The 15,622-nt window shown below is 43.3% G+C and overlaps 1 long non-coding RNA gene and 1 pseudogene across 1 annotated transcript; both read right to left on the bottom strand.

Annotated features, from left to right (window-relative positions):
* Window positions 1-1,113: 1,113 nt before the first annotated feature.
* On the bottom strand, window positions 1,114-5,177 carry LOC135273830 (uncharacterized). Its single transcript, XR_010341619.1, has 3 exons — window positions 5,032-5,177; window positions 2,247-2,351; window positions 1,114-1,406 (listed from the first exon to the last, which is right to left on the bottom strand). It is a non-coding gene; the product is annotated as an uncharacterized LOC135273830 (long non-coding RNA).
* Window positions 5,178-7,183: 2,006 nt separating this feature from the next.
* LOC105725907 (aldo-keto reductase family 1 member B1-like) lies at window positions 7,184-8,112 on the bottom strand (annotated as a pseudogene).
* Window positions 8,113-15,622: the final 7,510 nt, after the last annotated feature.

Below are 15,622 nucleotides of genomic sequence, written 5' to 3' on the forward strand. Positions count from 1 at the left end.
ACCCTTTGCCTTTGCTCAAGGGCAGAGGGCCAGCATGACAGCTTTCCTTATCCTGAGCTCTTGCCCAGCATCCCAGAAGCATCAGGTCACACACAGGCTTGAAGGATGAATGCGAGGTTTTATTGCGTGGTGTGGGGGTGGCTCTCAGCAGGATAGATAGGGAGCTGGAAGGAGGGGAATGGAGTGGGAAGATGATCTTCCCCTGGAGTGGGCTGTCCAGCAGCCAGACTCCTCTCTGACCACGTGACTGAACTCCTCTGGAGTTCAGATGTTCCCCTCCCCTCTCTTTCTCTGCCGAGTCGTCTGCTCGTCTCATCTCCTCCTCTGCTGGTCTGAGCTGGAGCCTGGGGTTCAGGGTTTATATGGGTACAGGATAGGGGGCGTGGCAGACCAAAAGGCCACTTTTTGATGTGAAAACAGGAATGCCTGTTCTCATTTAGGGCCACAGGTGTCCAGGCTGGAGGGGTGTCTTTGCTGGGGAAGCATCCTCCTCCAGCATTTCCCTGTCTCCAGCCCATATTGCTGGCAATGGCCTTTTACCTGAAGGTACTGCTTCTCTCAAGGCGGCACTGTCTCTTTTCCTCTCTTCTTCCACATTCTGACAACCACTCCCTTTTCTTTGCTTTTTGGGCATGGGTAGGAGCACGGGTCCATCAGCAGCCCAAAGGGGCTCACCGGTCAGCCTTCTGGGGCAGGGAAGGGCAGGGAGCAGCTCTGGAGGGGCAAGCAGGAGATCTGGCCCAGATTCATAAAAAGCTACTTTCATTCATTTTTGAAACTTGTTCAAAATCTACAGCTAAGGTAGTAGCTGATCCAGGCCAAATGAGTCTCCTACCTAATCTCTCGGAAGCTGGAGTCTGTTTCTTGTCTTGCTAGGGCCACTGAGACTGGGGCTGTGTTGGGGGAAGTTTCCCTCCTCTCAGACCTGAGAAAATGACAGGACCATGAGGAAATCTGATTTTCCTGCAGGTGTGAGAATGGGAAAGGAAAGCATGAAGCCATCTCCCTTTCTCAGAGTGGGTTCTTGATACTTCCTTTATTCTTAAGGAAACTCTTCTACATGAACTGAGTCTTTGCTTCTTGAAAAAAAATATACAAATCCTGTCTCATCCTCCTTCTATCTGACTTTTGCAGGCTCTGCACTGGTTTGTCGGCAGTTCCCCCTAATTCCATAGAGGCCTTAGTAACAAGCAGCCTTCTCTGTGCAGTGCGTGGTTAGTAGTAAATCTTGGGCCATTCTATGCGGCGTTACTCCTGGGGTCCAATCAACTCATGCCACCTTTCAGGGAAAAATCACCCAGACACGTGTGACTGGTGTTAAATTAATTTGGAGCAAGTGCTGGCTAATGCATTTCAAATGATTTAGTCCTGGTTGCTTCACTGAACATGTTCTCCAGTTTGGGTTTCTGTGAATAATAAGAGAAAGGGATGTCTTAGACATGCGGCCCTATATTTAGGGACCTGCCTATGTTGATTAGCAGCCCAGGAATTGGAGCCAGCAAATTTAGGAGGGTCATTCACATTCTTGCCACCACCTCAAATCTCAGTTTTACTGAGAAATAAACGTCTTTTACCTTATATTGCCTTAGTGTTTCTGAAGAGGGAACATTGCCTATTTTGTTGCTGAGTAAAACTCAAAGTTTTCAGTTTCAGATAGAGTATTAAATAAAAAATAAAAATTTCTAAATCATTTTCTCTCTCTCTCTCTCTCTCTCTCTTTACATTTGGTGTGAAACTTTCCTAAGGAAAGAAGTTCAGGTTCCGAATCCACTTTGAATAGCCAGTTTTACTAAGAAGACCGCAAAGGTAAAAATAAACTATTTTTCAGTTAGCCTACAAAAACAACTTAATAGCAATTACCCCAGGAAAGAAAATTAGCACAGTTTTCATTTTTACATAGTCTATAGGTAAGCCTTTAAAGTTTAACAAGAGACACTTGCTTTTTAATGTTTTATTTTTTAAGTGTAGGAACTGAACTTCATCTTTATTCTTCTGTGTCACTGGGGTGTGTGATAGTCGAGGTGTTAATGGGAATTCTCTTTGCTCAGGAGCTGGGGCCAGTCCTCATTCTGGCATGGTAGCAGCTTTATTGGTCACCTTCTTTGACAGTAAAATGGACTAGATGGAGGGTGAGCACTGAATCAGAGCTCCAAAGGATGCACAAGGTGATTCACTGAGATGTGGAAAAAAGCATTGTACCATTTCTACAAAAAGTGCAAAAATCAGGCAGCTGTGGTGGCGCACGCCTGTGGTCCCAGCTACTTGGGAGGATGAGGCGAGAGGACCACTTGAGCCTGGGATATTGATGCTACAGTGAACTGAGATCATGCCATGGGTGACCGAGTAAGACCCTGTCTCAAAAAAAAAAGAAAATATTATTTCTATTCCTATTTATCTTTCCTAAAAAGTTAGAAAAGACACTAAGCTCTACAGTCTACTAACACATAATGCATGGACAGGCACTCGCACCTTCACGCGGACTGAATAGTGGTTACATTTCTTGTTAGAGAAGGGGAGTGTCCTGAGAAAAACCAAATTCCTCAAGAGGTGGAGGGTGGCACCTTTCCCTTGTCACACCTTGCAATGATGGTTGGCAGTTTACATGTGTCAGGCAAAGTGGATTTATGGATGATGTTGTCTAGTCTTAATGCAACCAGTCATTGCAAAATGGGCACGTGGTTTAAGACGATGTCAGCAAAGAGAGGGTGGGTCGAATGTACTGATAAGGCACACGTGAGTATACAAGAGAAAAGGCGACAGTGACAGTTTTGCTTTCAGAACTATCTCCTTTTCAGTGAAGTTACTCAGTAGATGTATAAATACAAGTTTACAACCACAGTCACTAATGACACCCTTCACCTAACTCTCTTATGTCTTGAGATCTTGTCTAAAAAGAGTTGAAGCCATTATGGTTTGAAAAAGACAGTAAAAATGTCTGCAATCTTTTTTTAACTGACTTAAAATCATGTACTATTCAATGCAGTATCTCTCAAAATGTAAATTAGTGTAATGGAAAGTGCTTAAATGCCTCTTTTGAGGTTTCTTAGTAGTGAGAAAAAAAAAAGGTGCATATGACCACGGGAAATGCTTATTCTTCCTACTGCAATAAATACAGCTGAAATAATGCACCAAAAAAACTACAGTGATGAGGCTTTTAATATACTGACAAGTCCTAAATTTGTATTCCATTCCAAATGCCTCCCCTGTAATGCCTGACTCTTGAAAGTGGCTGGGTTTCCTGACACCTTCCCAGGATCTCTAGTCTTCTGCAGCTTCACGCGTCCAAACTGAGTTCTTGAACGCTGCTGCTTGTCTCTCCCTCAGGCTTCTCCTCCTCAAGTGGCTGCTGCCTTCCTCAGGTGTTTATGTTAAAAAGCATGTGTGTCCTATCTTCTTTCTCTCTTATCCTATATCCAAAGCTGTCAGCTAATCTCATGGGTTCTATGTCAAAATATGTCCAAATCTTTTGATGTCTGACTCTCTCATCATCAGCATTTCAGTCCCTCTCTCATCTGGACAATTGAAATTGGTCCCTTGTTCCTGTCCTGCCATGTTGCAGTCTCTTCTCCACAGTAGGCTGGAGAGATCTTAAATCTAAATCTTCTTAAACCTAAATTAGTCCCCCACACTGGCTTCCTATCTTGCTCAGAATGAAATCCGTCATCCTCACCCTAGCCCTCAAGGCCCTGCGTGACCTCTCCCGGGCTGCCTTCTGTCCTCTGGTCCTTCCACTTCCCTATCTTTCTCTGCTTCCAGCCACACTGGCCTTCTGTGGGTCAGTCCCACCCAGCAAACTCCTGTCTAGGGGTCCTCCCTGCGCTGCTGCTCCCTCTGCCAGATACAGATAATCTACAGTTTACCCCTCCACACATTCAGGCCTTTGCTCAGACCTCACCTCCTCAGAGAGGTCTTCCTCATCATCTAAAATGGCTCACGTTATCACTCTCTGTCCCAAGAACCTGTTGAACATTTCATTGGAGCACTTACTCTTGATACACGTTAGTTTTTTTTTTTTTTTTTTTTTTTTTTTTTTTTTGAGATGGAGTTTTGCTCTTGTTGCCCAGGCTGGAGTGCAATGGCACGATCTCAGCTCACCGCAACCTCTGCCTCCTGGGTTCAGGCAATTCTCCTGCCTCAGCCTCCTGAGTAACTGGGATTACAGGCACGCATCACCGTGCCCAGCTAATTTTTTGTATTTTCAGTAGAGACGGAGTTTCACCATGTTAACCAGGATGGTCTCGATCTCTTGACCTCGTGATCCACCCGCCTTATATGTTAGATTTTTTAAAAATTTGCTCATTGTCTGTGGTCGCTCGTAGGAACATAGCTCCATGAAAACCTAATTTTCTTCATTACTTCCTCAGCACCTGTAACAGTGACTAGCTCACACCACATAGTCAAAATATCCTTTTTGAATGATTGAATAAGAATATTCATCTTTAGCCAGCAAATATTGCTGATAGATGCAGAGAAAACTTTAAAGAAATAAGTATGGAAACAGATCAAGCAGTGCTTGCTTTACAGCTGGGTGAAGGCTTAGATAATAAAACACAACCAGTGCTGTTATTTGGTGAAGCACTTGTAGAAAATATGCCAGGAAAGATGTGTTCTCAATTGTAAATAACTTCTCCACAAGAAACAGTGTTCTTATGGAACAGTTGTTTAAAATGACATTTGATGGAGTGGTAGCTTTCACTGGAATTAAAAGAGGATGCTGGATAGGAGTATGGAGATAATATCACTTGGGAAATTGATTCGCTGGGTAGTAACTCACAGGCAAACTAGTGTTACAGAGCAGTTGAAGTCAGAATGGCAGAATGAGCTACAGGAGATCACAGATGCTACTAATCTGATTGTCAAAAGTGAGAGAGCTGGCTGGATGTGATGGGTCATGCCTGTAATCCCAGCACTTTGGGAAACCAGGGCAGAGGATTGCTTGAGCCCAGCAGTTTGAGACCAGCCTGGGCAACACAGCAAGATCTCATCTCTACTTAAATTAAAAAAAAATTAACTGGATGTGGTGGTGCACACCTGTAGTCCCAGAAACCTGGGGGGGCTAAGGCAGGAGGATCACTTGAGTCCAGTAAGTCAAGGCTGTAGTGAACAATGATTGTGCCATCGCACTCCAGCTTGGGTGACAGAGTGAGACCCTGTCTCAAAAAACAAAACAACAAAAACCAGTGAGAGAGCTGCTTAAAATGAGAGGATCTTTGAAATACTTTGCACCAAGATAGAGAATGATCATGAAGATTTTGTTTGCAGTTATCTGTTTTTAGAAAAAGACAAGAGTCCTAAATTTGCTGACCTTTTCTTGTGGTGCCAAGTGGCCATTAACAGTCTCTTATCTAGGAGCCACTTTGAAGAGAAAAACAAGGCACAATTACTTTTCTTCCTTTCTAGTAAAAATGGTGTTTTCATGATGAGTGAGGGAGTTAGGTTTTTTTTGAAAGAAACTTACTTAATAACAAGGATGTTTTGAGAATGGATGCTTAGAAATATTTCTATCATTCCGAGCATTTATTGCCCAAATGATATAAGAAGGTAACCTGGAAAAACTTACATATCTTTATAGTGAAGAAAGTTGGAAAGATAAACTTGTAATCTGTTTTAAAATCTTCTAAAAGAACAGTTTCTCTGGGTTTTGACCCATTTGTCAAAAATCTTCTGATGAGTATTTTAAAAATAGAGATACAATTTGCATATCATAAAATTTCCCCCTTTTTGACACACACACACACACACGTGTTTATAGCAGTACAATTTGCAATTGCAAAAGCAGACCAACCTAAGTGCATATCAGCTGCGTGGCTGAAGAAAATGTGGTATAGATACACCACGGAATACTACTCAGCCACACAAAGGAATGAAAAATGTCTTCTGTAGCAACTTGGATGAAGCTGGAGGCCATTATTCTGCCATTATTCCAACTGAAGTATCTCAGGAATGGAAAACCAAATATTGTATGTTCTCGCTTATAAGCGAGGATGCAAGGGCAGAAGAATTATATAATGGACTTTGGAAACTCACAGGGGAAGGCTGGGAGGAAAGTGACGGATAAAAGACTGTAAATTGGGTTCACTGCTCGGGTGATGGGTGCACCAAAATCAAAGAAATCCCCACTAAAGAACTTATCCATGTAACCAAATACCACCTGTACCCCAAAAACCATTGAAATAAAAATAACAAAAATATCCCTCCTTTTAAACTGTACAGCTTAGTGGTTTTTAGTCTATTCACAAATTTGTGCAGCTACCACCACTGCCTAATTCCAGAATGTTTTCATCATCTCAATCAATGAGTATTGAAGAATAACCAATTGACAAGAGGAAAGATAGAAATTTAGTGTGAAAGTTTTAGCAAAAACCTTTGCATTGTTTATGGATGAGGCTGTATATCGAGTATTGTGACAGAAATTGCAGTCAATAACGCACTTTTCCGCTTGAATCGACAAATCTTTGTGAGGTACGCTTTTCAGTGATGACAGTCATTAAATCCAAAAATCCAGGTTAATTGTACTTAGAAGCTGACTTTCGGTTCACTGGGTTAAATTCAGATTTTAAGACATCACCACATTTAATTACACTGTGCTCGTTACAAATATTACTATTGATAATTTTTGTGAAAGCATAAGATTTTTTGTATTATTAATGAATAAGATAACATTCTAAAACCATTATTTCATTTTTTACCCTGCTAAAATTTCATATTTGAGTATGCTTTATAATGTGCATACTATAATAACATTAATAGGAAAAGCATCAAAATTTTAAATTAAGAAATATACCTGTAGGAATCTGTGCTTGAAATTTTTTTTTTTCACAAATGCATTCTTATTTGAAGCAAAGAGAAGTCTTACTGAAAGGATTATCGTTCCAAGCATCAAAACTCAACTATTAGTGACACAATTCTGACTTTGTACATTTTGCTTTTCCTTGGTCAGAAAAGGGTATTCAAGTTGCACTTTCCCCAGCTGGGCAAAAAGAAGGGCAAAGAAAACCAGAAGAGACTTCTGCTCCATGGGTACTGCTCTCCAAACCCTACATCGAGCCAGGCAAGCCCTCACTGGCCAGCCTTTAGATTGCTGTTCCACCTCTGAGTGACTCAGGCCATATACATTTGCAAGAAAAAATGAGGCAGGAACAACAGGTGTAGGTCACTCGTGGACAAGCAGGCATCCACCGCCTCAAAACTCTTCATGGAAGAGGTAATCCTTGTGGGAGGCTCAGCTCACCAAGGCACAGACCCTCCAGTTCTTGCTGTAGTTGAGTAAGGTGGTCATCTCCTGGCTGCCCAGTTCAAAGTCGAAGACCTTGTAGTTCTCAGCAATGCGTTTTGGTGTCACAGACTTGGGGATCACCACCAAGTTCCTCTGCACAGGGAACCGGATCAGAACCTGGGCTGTAGTTTTATTGTGCTTGGCTGTGATCGCTTTGATCCTGGGATCCTCCAGGAGGAAAGGGTCTTCGGCCTTCACCCAGGGCCTGTCAGGAGAGCCACAGGCTACAGGGCAGCTACAGGCAGTCACCATGATACCTTAGGACTGGCAGTAATGGCTTAACTTCTCCTGAGTTAGGTACGAATGACAATCTGGTTAGCTGCTGGTTTACACTTTGAGCAAGGCTTAAGATCCTCTCGACTTGGAGACAGTTGAAGTTGGAGATGTCAATAGCTTTCACCAGCTCTTCCATGGCTGCCTATGTGTCCACATGTCAGTGTCACTGGGAACCACATTGCCTGATTCATCCAGTGGAAAAAATTCCTTCCCAGGCTTAAAGCCAATTGGCCAGTTGAATAAGATAGAGGGCCATGTATTCCAGCTTTAGGTCACTGAACAGCTGGGAGGCTCCTTTCACCAGCCCCTTCTCTTGGTATGTGCGCCACAGCTTGTGACGATGAGGAGGTCCTCACGCTTCACCACCTGCTCCCCGAGCTTCTCCTGGGCCACTTATACCTCATGCTCGTTCTGGTACACATAGATGCAGTCAGTGTGGTGGTACCTGATGTCGATCACAACTGCACAGCCTCCGTGACCTGGCCTGGAGGGGACTTCCAGGTGCCCAGCCTCAGGATGGGCATCTTGGCAGTGTTGTTGAGCACAAGGTGGCTGGCCATGGCTACCGAGCTTCCCAGAACCCCGCATCACCTGTGCCCAAAATGTTTTATTGGTAAAATGTATTATGAAAATATTTTATAGCCCACTGATGTTGATTACCTTTGCTCATATGTAATTTCTTGATGCCGTGTTTGAAACACTCCAGATCAATCCATTGCAGAGAGGGTCTGAAGCATATTCAGTGTCCAGCTTTTACCCAGAGAGCTCAGCACATTTTTTAGCTGGCAGAAGCTCTGATATAAATGGCAATGCAGATTGAGATGCATCTAAACTTTATTACATGCATAAGCCCATGCCAGCCATAATGCAAAGTACTCTCACTCAACTTATTTCATGATTACCGCAAACTGCTGTGGGGAATGTGAACTCGCTTTACAGATGAGGAGTCTCCGAGTCTGAGGGGTGAAGTGATTTGCCTAGGACTGCATACACAGTATGAACGATTCAAATCTGACTTCTGATTTCCCCTGCCCTTCCATACAATAAGCAATATTAAGGTGCAGAATTGGGGCTCATATCCTAGCTCTGGCACTTAATGAGTGATCTTAGGCAAGTTACTTAACTTGGTGCCATAGGGCTAAAAGTAATAGTACTCTCTTACAGGATTGTGAGGAGTTTAAATAATGCATCAAGAGCTTATTCTAGCACCTGACATACAGTAAGCACTCGATAAATATTGGCTATTTTTATCATGATACCTGTTTCCCCAACTTTTGCTGTATAATTAGATTTGAGAGCAAGGGATGGTATCTGATTTCTTTTCCTCTCCTCTTCTCTGCAACATGGTGAAACCCCATCCTACTAAAATACAAAAAAATTAGCTGGGCATGGTGGCACGTACCTGTGGTCCTAGCTACTTAGGAGTCTGAGGCATGAGAATTTATTGAACCCAGGAGGCGGAGGTTGCAGTGAGGTGAGATCATGCTGCTACACTCCAGCTTGGGCGATAGGGCAAGACTCTATCTCAAAAAATAAATAATGATAGAGTTTGCCTAAACTTTTCAGTCAATCAATATTTATTGACTACCTTGTGGGTGAAGCTTGCCTGCCACAGCTCTAAAGTCCTTCATCTCCTGTGTTATTTAATTTAGTCCTCACCACAACCTTAAATTGGAAAAACTATCATGCCCATTTAATCACCAAGAAACCGAGGCTTAGCAGAGGTCACGCAGCTAGCTGGGGCTGGCAATAGGATTCTAGCACAGGTGCCTTGACTTAGATTCTGTGTCTTTTCAACTACCTGTGCAATGGAGTCCAGGTGTGGAATGAGCGCTCCTTTGACATGGTTACCTGGAAAGTTTGTCCTTCCTTAGCATAACCCAATTCCAGTCTTAGAACCATTTTTTCAAAGTCCTGACCACACTATAACTCATCAAGGAAACTGAGCAAATGGGACCCTTGTTAGTTCTTGAAGAAATATTTTAATCAATTTATTTGGCACTATTCAGAGATCATATGCTATTTGTTAAGTATTTCATTATCACTAGGGAGCAACTAATTGACAATTAATTTATAGGATTACACACTTAACTAATTTGGTAATTTTTAATTTTGGTTAAATTGAAATGTACAGATGTGCATAAATCATGATTAGAGTTGTCCTAATCAACAAAGCCTTCAAATTTGCTGCTATTGGTCGAAATAAAGTGGAGACCCACCTGCCTCTCAATTTGGAAGTGTCCAATTCACTTCCATGGCTTCCGCCCTGCTGAAGACACAAGGCCAGTTATCTCAGGAGGCGGGAGTGTGGAGGGGGTAGTGGAGGGGGGCAGAGACCTCCCCAGTCACTTCTTATGCCTTTTTTTTTTTTTCAAAATAAAAGACCATTTCTTAGAGACTGAATGTCTTTTTCATTGGCAGTCTTTTGAGAGAGCCTCATTCTTGGATCAAGTAATCAACAAATTACCTAATATTGGGAGAATGTCAGAGCTTCAGGGGAATTTCTGGTGGCTCCTGGATTCAGAAGGAAAAGTTTTGTAAGGTCTTTTCTGACTTCACCAAGAGAGATTTACACTCCTGATTACCTCTGGAACTTGGGAGTGCCAACTGCCCTACTTTCCAGCACCTTCTACCTCCATTGTTTCTTCTGATATTCCTGGAAATGTGAGTGACTCTTGTATCTTACAACAACCACTCACCTTGGCCACGCTCCTGAGAGCTGCCATTCTATTTTTCTGCTTCCTTCCATGCTCAGACTCTTCCAAGAGCTGGTCTTTATTTGTTGCCTGATAGACTCATCAGCATCTTCTCTTGCCCCTCGCTAACTCCTGCTTTCTCAGAAGCCAAGAGCTATCAGCCAGTCCCAAGATCAGTTTGGCCCCAGACCTTGCTGTACTTGGGCTGCCCCTCTGGCTCCAGAATAGAGCTACCCTCTGCTCTAAGTAGCAAAAATGACCTACGTTTTCAATTGCATCCTGCAATTTGGAGATGATAGGCATCCTGACAATTTGCTACACCCACCCACCTTCCCATCCCCTTTTCCACAAAAGAGCCAGAACATAGTGCCCACATCCACCTCTGACTCCTGCACCAAGAACTGCAGTTTCTGTGATTTTCTAGGGAAGGACAGGGAGCCCTGCACTCTGGAATGGGCTCTCCTGCTTGTTGAATATCCCCATGTGATTCATCATCAGACAGCTGCAGGTGGGAGAAGCCTGAAGAGTCTTGATGCAGGCTTGCCCTTTCCTTTGTCTCTGCTCTACCTGTCTGCTCAGATGAGAAACCGTGAGGCATGTCTACCTCCATGCTCTCTGTAGCACCCAATTGCAGATGCTCACGGGACGTGGATGATTGATGGTGGTGTTAATCTCAGTAATAACAGGCATTTTGGGCATGATCTCAGGGAAACTTCTCTGTACTGAGTTACAGATGCGTGCCCTACAGAGGAGGAAGAAACCCAGCTAATGGGCAACTGCTGATGTCGGGACCAGGTCGGCCCAGTTTAAAATGCTCCTCCCTTTGAAAGCAAAAAGGAAATCAATCAAGCAAGCAAACAAGTCCTTACACATGCTGCAGTTTCAAGCCTTTTTAACAGAAGCACCAATTGTGTGTCAGCTGCCAGAGATTTTGAGTCAAAGGGTAATTTTATTCGAGGGAGCCAAAACAATGATTATTTGTTGAGAGGTTTCTAAGTGTCAGCCTCTTTAGAAATATTATGTCAGGTTAGGTATAATTTCCCCACTTTGGAGGGAACTGAACTTCTGAGAGGGGAGGTGACTTGCTCAAGTCATATACTGCTATGGAATGTTTGTGTTCTCCTAAAATTTATGTGTTGAGCCCTAACTCCCAATGTGATCAATGTGAAGGTGGAGTCTTAGGAGGTGATTAGGTTTTAGATGAGGTCATGAGGGGCCCTCATCATGGGATTAGTGTCCTTATAAGAAGTGGAAGAGAGACCAGAACTCTTTCTCCCTGCCGTGCAAGACACAGTGAAAAGACATCATCTGTAAGGAAGTGAGCCTGGGAGTGCTGACATCTTGATCTTGGACTTCCCAGTCTCCAGAGCTGTGAGAAATACATTTCTGCTGTTTAAGTCACCCAGTCTGTGGCATTTTGATATAGCAGCTGAGCTGATGTAGATGTATAGTAAGTAACTGTTTCTTGGCTTCCAGCTTTGCACATGGGTCTGCTGATGACAGTGGCCATGACCTTGCTCTCTGTATCCTCATTTATTTTTTTTTCTTCAGCTTTTAAGTTCTGGGGTACCTGTGCTGGATGTGTAGGTTTGTTACATGGTTTGCTGGACAGATCAATCCATCACCCAGGAATTAAGCCCAGCATTCATGAGCTATTCTTCCTGGTGCTCTCCTTCCTCCCATCCCCCCTGCCACACAGACCCCAGTGTGTGGTGTTCCCCTTTCAGTGTCCATATGCTCTCATCATTCAGCTTTCACTTATAAATGAGAACATGTGGTGTTTGGTTTTCTGTTTCTGTGTTAGTTTGCTGAGGATAACAACTTCCAGCTCCATCCATGTCCCTGCAAAGGACATTATCTCATTCCTTTTTAGGGCTGCATAGTATTCCACAGCCTTGTTTTCTCTTAACAGTGCCCTTCCTTTGGGTTTAGTAAAAGGAGCTCTTTTTATGCTAATGTGTCAGGGCAATTTCTGTGTTCATCTGGGCCTTCTCTAGTTCCCTTAGCATTCCCCTTGCAGAACGGGGTGGAAAGGGCCTTTAATCAGATCAGATGATGAGTCTCTGTCATGCTATGAGAGCTGTTACTATCAGCCAGAGACGTAGTGGTGCTGACCATGTTCCACTGTGAGACCCAGAAGGATCTGGGCTGCCCCGTCACCTGAAGCCAGACTTCTGGAGAGAAGAAGGCAAAGGACTGTGGCAGAAGATAGGAGGAAGGGAGATCACAAAGAGAAGGGCCTCCTGGATGCCCCACCAAGGAGGACTCTGTGGGACCGACTGGTGTTGCAATTGGAAAAAAACACTTTGCACTGTGGGTCCAGACCAGTTTTTATGGTCATCTGATAGCAAGCCCTCCTTTCTAGGATTAGACTGTGCCACAAGCTTCCCCTGACATCATGGATATAACTTTGGGGTCATGCTAGAAAACCACAGAGGGACTTAAATGGGGTGGGGTGTATCTTTCTTCAGATATAGCCTTCAGAACAGAGCCAGGGTCTGGATTTTACCACACTGGAGGAAACTGGCCACCAGAAAGCCAAAAGTGTGGTGAAGGCAGAGGGACTAAGAGTAGGAAAATAACATAGCAGAAATAATGATAAATATGAATAATATAATATGTAACAGTAATGCAAGCATATAAGGCACACTAGCAGATTTCTTTGTTCATGTGGATCCTTCCAGAGTAGAGCTTGTGCACTAGAGGTCTCTCCTATGGGAGGAAGTGGCTCAACTGAATCTGCCGGGGATAGGCCAGGGTGATGGGTTTAGGTATCCCAAGGGTGGGGCTATGTCCAAGAGTGGTGGGGCCTGCATATATGTCACTGATTCAGATTTAAGTGAAACAACCATGTGAAGTAGCACAGGACCAGCGCTCACTAGGCTTTGAGTTGATGTTAGTTTTTGTTATGGGTTGAATGTCTCCCCAGAAAGATGTGTTGAAGTCCTACCAGGAGACAGAATTTGGAAATAGGATCATTTCTGATGTAACTAGTTAAGATGAGGTCAGACTGCAGTCTAGTGGGTCCTCAATCCAATATGACTGCTGTCCTTGTAAGAAGAGGATACCAGATACAGACACACGAGGGGAGAATACTATTCGATAAGAGAGGCAGAGATTGAAGTGCTGCAGCACAAGTCAAAGAATAGGATTGCTGATGACCACTGGTAGCTGGGAGAGAGGCAGGGAAGGACCCTCCCCTCTGGTGTCAGTGGGAGCGTGGCTCTGCCAGCACCTTGATTTTGGATTTCTGGCCTCCAGAACTGTGAGACAATACATTTTCGTTGCTTAAGCCATAAGTTCATCGTGCTTTGTTAGAGAAGCCCGAGGAAATGAATATAGCTACTTCCTTCTCTGTTGAGTCTCCCTAGCTCGGCCCCAGTGGGTAGCAGGCCCAGCACCTTGTACAGCTCCTTCTAGGCCCCCATGCTTTGGTGACATCACATTTCCCTTGTGCTGTTCACAACTCTTCTTCCATAACTCGGTGGATGTGCAGGTGCTTCTATGAGGTATGTGTGTAAAGGAAAATATAATTCTGTTTCCAGGCAGTATGGGATGGAACCACTTAAAAAAGAACAACTTTTTTTTTTCTTTTTTCTTGAGACAAACTCTCACTCTGTTGCCCAGGCTGGAGGGCAGTGGCGTGATCTCAGCTCACTGCAACCTCCGCTTCCCAGGTTCAAGCGATTCTCCTGGCTCAGCCTCCTGAATAGCTGGGATTTCAAGTGTGCACCACCACACCTGGCAAATTTTTGTATTTTTATGAGAGACAAGGTTTCACCATGTTGGCCAGGCTAGTCTCAAACTCCTGACCTCAAGTGATCTTCCTGCCTCGGCCTTGCAAAGTGCTGGGATTACAGGCGTGAGCCACCATGCCTGACCAAAAAGTCCTTTGGGAAATTAGAAAACAGGTATTGGTGAGGATGTGGAGAAATTGAAATCCTTCTGTTGGAGAGAATGTAAAATTGTGCACCTGCTTTGGAAAACAGTGTGGAGGTGCCTCAGAAAATTAAAAGTAGCATTACCATGATCCAGCAATGCCACTTTTGGGTACACACCCAAAAGAGTTCAAAGCAAGACCTCAAAGGTATATTTGCATATCCATGTTCACTGTAGCACTACTCACAATAGCCAAGAGGTGGAAACAACCCAAATATTTATCAACCAATGAATGAACAAGTAAAATGTAGTATACACAAATAATGGAATATTATTCATCCTTTAATAAGGAGGGAGTTCTGTCATAGGTTAAAACGTAGATGAACCTTGATGCCGTTATACTAAATGAAATAAGCGAGCCACAGAAGGACAGACATACTGATTCTACTCATACACGATATCAAAAGTAATCAAAATAATAGAAACAGAAAGCAGAAACATGGTTGCCAAGGGCTGAGGGGAGTGGAGAGGGGGAAATTATTATTTAATGTGCATAGAGTTTCAGTTCTGCAAGATGAAAAATTTCTAGAGATGAGTTGTACAACAATGTGAATATACTCATCACTACTGGTACATTTGAAAATGTTTAAAGGGCAAATATGATGTTATGTGTTTGTAGCCACAATTTAAAAATTTAAAAAATAAACCCTTGGAGAAGTTTCTTTGTAAAATGAAGAAACCTTTGGTAATGTAACTAATTACTTTTTGGTTTTCCCATAAGTATATCTTTGAATTTTTGTATATTGTATTTTCTTGAAGTAAAACTTGCTTTTAATGTGGGGGTAGGAGATGTGAGTGGGCAGTGATAGTGTCTGTGGATCTGCTGACCCTGGTCTTCCACTCCCTTCCCACCACAAAGGCATAGCAATGTGGAATTGAGGCTGTCTGGCTAATAAAAGTCTTGAGATACACAAAGAGGCTACCATTAAAAGTCTTAAGAGGTGAATAATCTGACAGAATTGAGACCAGAAGAGCTGAGCATTGTGGTCTTGATGCAGTTTCTACATTGGTATAATAAAAATATATATTTGGCCTTTGTACCTGGTTCCTGGAATAGAGTTCCTAAAATCCTTGTAATTTCCTGAGTGATGATGGAACTATCTTTCTTTATGCATAACAATGCCCTTTGGAAACCACCAGAGTTTAAGCTAATGAGGTGACTTTTGGAGGATGGAGTGTGGTTGCCAGAGGAACCCACTGTAGAATTAGATTAGAGAGTTGGAACGTTCAGACCCTCCACCTCTGGGAAAGGGAGAGGGGATGGAGACTGAGTTCAATGATCAATGATCAATGATTAAATTAACCATGTCTGTGTAATGAAAACTGCAGATACCCTCTAACCAATGGGGCTCAAAGAGCTTCTGGATTGGTGAACACTTTGAGATGCTGGGAGGGTGAATGCCAGAGAGGTATGGAAGCTCTGTGTCTCCCCATC

Source organism: Aotus nancymaae, unplaced genomic scaffold (assembly GCF_030222135.1).
Source record: "Aotus nancymaae isolate 86718 unplaced genomic scaffold, 86718_ANA_hifiasm-v0.15.2.pri h1tg000009l, whole genome shotgun sequence".
In the NCBI taxonomy this organism is placed as follows: Eukaryota; Metazoa; Chordata; class Mammalia; order Primates; family Aotidae; genus Aotus; species Aotus nancymaae.